Genomic DNA, 6,139 nt, shown 5'->3' on the forward strand with positions numbered 1-6,139 from the left:
ATAAAAATGAAAGCTTTGTTTTCCTTCAAGTTGATTTTTATATGTAACATTGCAATACCTCTATGCCTATATATTCATGTATATGATTTAATGTTGAAGATATGGCGGTAAGGTGTGATATTTATAAACAAAGAAATGTTATGTCAATTGGTGTTCTAAAATTTACCCCACTTACCTTCTTTGTTTTTTTATATGTGTATAATTGGTTGGTGTTGTATTCCAAACTGCTCAATTAGATTTGTTAAGGACAGAGATGTAACCTTTAGTATGGTCGAATGCGAACCATGCGCAATATAACCTGCTAATATGACGAGAATCATTAGCCGATCTTGGGCTTCTACCTTTAAACAACAGGGTTTCAATATAACCTGCTAATATGACGAGAATCATTAGCCGATCTTGGGCTTCTACCTTTAAACAACAGGGTTTCTAACAATTTGACCAATTTTACGAGAATCATTAGCCGATCTTGGGCTTCTACCTTTAAACAACAGGGTTTCTAACAATTTGACCAATTTCATTGATCTTTTACCAGATATAGTGGAAATTTATGATGTAAGTTTGATTAGGTCAAACTAATTTCGATTTTGTGGAATTTGTTTCTTGGTGAATATTGTTTTTTAAGTTGCTAAATAATCTACAGTCAAAGTATTTTATAACTTTTAACTAGAGAATAGTGTGCTCTTGCTGCATTGATGATTTGAGCATAGATTTTAAACAAGATTTTCACTCAAGCCTTCTACATTAGATGCTCAGTTGTAAGATACTTTAATGTCTTATTTCTCATGATTCATAATTAGTGGGTGTTGAAAAATCTAAGAATCCAGGCATATAAAGATACAAGTTGGATTTTGATGGAAGGATGGAACCTAAGTAGAGTTCTATATCAGAAACTACTAATTGCGTTACATATCGAACTAAAGTTTTTTTTTGTCCATCTTTCTTTTAGTTATGGTTGTGCTTGAAAGCTCCAATTGGAAGTCTGATGTTCTGGACTTGCTTTCATTTGTGAGATGGGTTAGGGGATATCTAAATTTCATCTTTTCAGTTTATTACAACTTTTGCGCTAAATGAGCAGTGTAATATTTTTTAAATCATTCTTTTTGCTTCATCTGAGAGTTCTACTTGCTTGAACTCTACTGCCAAGACAATGGAACAATAGAACGATCTTTCAATTATTTGAGCGAAACTAAGGTGTATTTGATCTTCATCCTTCTCCATTTAATGTTATATTTATATTTGAACAATTGTTCTTGATGGTAATTAGGTGTCTAAATCATAATTTCTTGGATTGTTTGTGGAACGTGAATGATTCTTTGATTACAATTTTGTGCCACTTAGGGGTCTCCACAAACAAATTTTGCTATAGTGAAGAATTTATCAGACGAAATTTTATGGATTCAATATCACTTGACTATAGTTTTTGTTTGACCTTAAATTAACTATTTAAACCAATACTTCAGATGTCAAATTAGGGTGAATAAATTTTTAATAACATTTATTTATTCGTAAGTCTTCCATTTATTTTTGTGATTGCAATTTAGTTGCATGATAATAGAAAAGTTCATTTGTCGCATAATTTCATTTAAGATCCATTTTGGACATCTGCTGAACTTTATTTCATCGTCTTTGTTTCAGTATTTCTCCTTCAACGCCATGGTAACACATCCCCTCCGGCGCAGAATCATTCTCCTTTTTGTTAGAGAAAATCAAGAGGTACTCTCTACTTCTGTTTCAGCAGATTGTGGATGTCCAGTACCAACCACTTATGTTGCTGTGTGGCATCATAAAGGGTTTGGTGGTATGTATGGCTACTAAAATGAACAGGTGGCTGACATTCCCCACCTCCATTTCCCCATAGTAAGTTCTTGGTCTTTGGTCTCTTTTCTCTACTTCCTTTCCATCTTAATTCTACAAAATCTTCTTTATCTTTTGTGGCCATTTCTTAGATAACAATTTTTTAATTTTTCTTTTAGATTTCTAAGATACTGAGAAGAGGACTCTGATCGAAGCATGATTTAAAAGGTAAAATATTTTCTTTTAATGTACAAATATCAAATGTTGTACGGAAGCTGTTATTCTCCCATCTTGAGTTGTCTCCTGTGTTCTTTGAATATACAAATATCAAATGCTATATTCCCATCTTGAGTTGTCTCCTGTGTTCTTTGAATATACAAATATCAAATGCTATATGGAAGCTGTTATGCTGATGAGAGGATATTAAATCTGTGTTCTTTGAATATACAAATATCAAATGCTATATGGAAGCTGTTATGCTGATGAGAGGATATTAAATAAATAAATAATATATTTTCTTTTCTTCACCACTACCCAATCGAAGTTCAACATTTTGTAAGGAAAAGTTCTTTATTTGTTGTTTTTTCTGTAATTCAATTGTTGGAAGTTTGGTTCTATGTTCTTTTGGCTTGATTTGGGGCACGTGAAGATTTTGGAAATTATTATGACGAAATGTATGTCGACATTGAATTATTTGAAAGTCTTTTGACTTAAACTATTGGATTTTAGCCCCGTTTTCACAAATTTGTAATTGGAATTGTTACTACTTCAGTAAGTCTATTAAACTTTTATTGCTTATTGGTTTCTATTCTTAATTGATGCAGATCGATAATCAGAGAGGCTCACAAGAAATTTAACATCATATGGTACAATTATTGTATCTTTTGCATTGTTGAATCCTTTGGGTTATCTGTTACATTGTTCCTTCTTTTTATTTTTTTAAATTTAGCAATGTCATTAATAACTTAAGTTTTACGCATTACAACAAACATCTGAAGAAGTTTGAATATGGCTCTTTAGGTTCCTCTCTAGCATCATGAACATCTACATGTTGTTTTAGAATGATTTTATTTCAAAGACCGCAAAAGAATAAACCAAAAAATACAAAAAAAAAACACTTCTTAGGAACCGTGCTTTGCACGGGTCTAAATACTAGTACTACTAATAAAAGAGAATACTCATATTAAAACTTTTAATTTCCTTTTTTACCCTCTCAAAAATTTTATAACTCACAATTATACCATTATTTATAAAGCTAAATGATCCATAACCTCTCAGTAACTATGCGTCTCTTCATTATCTCAAATTATTTGGTCATTCACTATAATATATTGAAATATTTATTAATATATGATAATTTATTATAAAGAATTAATAAATATATAAATACTAATAATTATTTATTTATATAGTACATAATTATTGTTATTAATGATAGTATAAATGGTGGTTATTTTTTATGTTGTAAATAATATTACCTTGTTCAATAATTAGTATCGTCTTATTAATATTAATTTGGATGTTACAAATTAAACATATATTTATTTTAGAAAATTAATTTTGATAAAAATATTTGGATCCTTGAAATTTATGAGACATATACTTTTATTTTCTTTTCTCCAAAATATTTGGCCACTCACTGGAATATATTAATAACTTATAATGATAATAAAATTAATAAATATATATATTATAATTCATTATAAGGAATTATTAATTGTAACAAAATAATAAAACTATTTATTTAATAAAGTATTGTGCATAATTATAATTATTAATAATAGTATAAATAGGGATTGATTCTTTATATTGTAAGGACTATTACCTTTTTCGATGTTATAGTATTGTCTTAGTAATAAAAATTGGATATTCTAAATTAAAAATGTTTTTATTTAGGAAAATTACTTTATATAAAAATATTGGAGCCTTAAAGTTTATGATACATGCACTTTTTGTTGGAAAGTAAATACCTCGTAAACTTCAAGGATCCAATATTGTTATATAAACTATTTTTCGTAAATTATACCGTCTAATTTTTTATTACTAAGATGATATTAATTATCGAGCAAGGTAATATTTTTTACAACATAAAGTCATATAATATTAAAAATTATTGCCATTATTTAATAGGTATTGTAATCAAATTTGTACAAAACATTAATATTTATTACTAATATAAATGGTTTAGTTATTTCAATAGTGTGAAACCAATGATTACATTATTATTTAATAATTATATGCTCTTAAATAAATTGTTTAATAACATAATAGTATGTTACTAAATATAGTATGTTGTTAAACATAATTAGTGCTAATAGTAGTATAACGTAAAATTTTTAATCATAGTGTAATAAAAAAAACTTTGCAAAATATTTATATATTAATTTATTAAAAAAATAAAATATTAAGTTATAAAATGTCCACGTGCGCATTATACTAGTCTATAAAAACGAGAAAAATGTGTGTTTAGTTGTTAATTTGATGCCTCATATGATTTCTCATATCGCTCGACCTGACAATGCTTTGGCCCGATATGACCCCACACCCATCAAAGGGCCCAAAAGAGGTTGGTTAAAAGCACGAGTGGTGTTAGAGGCACACCTCCAACCACACCTCCAACCATATCTCCCCTCTCATTCGCTACAGTACTCCGGGCCCCACATGAGTTTTTAAATTTTAAAAACTCATGTGGGGCCCGGAGTACTGTAGCGAATGAGAGGGGAGGTGTAGTTGGAGGTGTGACTTGGGGTGTGCCCCTAACATTTCTATAAAAGCACCAAGCTAATGACACAATGCAGTGATCAGCGGATGAATCTAACGCGCCAGTGAACTGTCCCGAGATTAAATATCAATAAACCGGTAGGGGTAAAAAAAAAAATTATACACTGTGCATACTTGGAATAAATAAATAAATTTAAAACTACCCCTCAAATCATTATAGTGAAATCTCAACTAGTTTTTGATAGGTATGCAAAGGCCAAAAACTTTGTTGAATTAAGCATAACTTTGGGAAAAGGTTTTGGGAGATTACGGTTCCACCAACAACCATTGCCGAGCTCAAGTGGTTGAAGCACTAACTTGAGTGGGTTTGGTGATCAAAACAACAGAGTGGCTGGGACCCGGCCCCAAAAGGGCCAGCACCACAAGATCTAAGTTCGCTAACATGGGAAACAAGTAATGGCACAGCCACATAGTATCTGGTAAGAGTATACAAATGGATTACCTACTTCATATATTTTTTTACGTACGTACTTCAATAACTATTTATCTATTTCTCTATACAAATGGAAGAACCCAAGAGTCACTGTTCATACTACGGTAAATGCTACAACATCATTTACTGTGGCGTTGCTACTGTAGCAATGAGGAGATGGAATACTGTAGCAAGTTTTAAAAAATCATTGTAGCAGAGCGTGATATTTGTAACAATTCAAAAAAAAAAGTCAAAAAATACTATAGCATTTAAAACCGGGATTATTGTAGCGGGGAAAAAAAATACGCCGCGCTTTGCACGGTGTTCACACTAGTTACTTACAATGCCACTAGAATTAGTGTAGGACATCACTAGGGAGGATAATGTCAGGAATTTGCCTACTTTCAGTGAACTCATAATTATATGGTAGCATTATAGGGATAAAATCTTGGCTCTGCTGCTGGCTAGAGATCCTTACTCAATCTCCTATGACAAGTTGGTTATAAGGGTTTGATGAGGATGATAAATTGATGTCAACAATCACGAGAAAATTAAAGGTTGGTAGATAGATTTGAGTATAAAATAATAACCCTCAAACTTGGTCAATATTTCGATGCTCAATGGAATTTACGGTGGTATAAGAATAATTCAGGTGACACAAATTTTAGGAGAAAACAACTGTTATGCAAACTAGCCAATATTTTGATTCATGAAAAAAAAAATGTTTGATATACACAAAAATATGTTTGAAGGCATGTATAGAGCTAACGGACAATCTTCTATGTTGGTCAAACAATGCGCTGCACAACAGCCTCAACCGTATGAAGGCATGGTAGTGGTTGAAGTCTCATCTTTTTCCCGTGGGGGGGTGGGGATGAGATCTACATATAACACATATATTGGGTTTTTTCTTCCAATTGAAAAGTAGCAGAGAATTCATAACTTTAGTCATAATTATCTATTATTTAATTGATTATTATGATTTTGTTTTAATTGCAGAATGAGTACAACTAGGGGTGGTAAACCGTATCTGTATCCGAAAAAATATCTGTAACCATATCCTTTAGGATACGAATATGGTGTTGTGCTTGTTGGATTTAATCTAATAAATCTATTTGTGGGCACATATGATTAAACAATGTGTATTGC

This window comes from Asparagus officinalis, chromosome 10 (assembly GCF_001876935.1).
Source record: "Asparagus officinalis chromosome 10, Aspof.V1, whole genome shotgun sequence".
NCBI lineage: Eukaryota > Viridiplantae > Streptophyta > Magnoliopsida > Asparagales > Asparagaceae > Asparagus > Asparagus officinalis.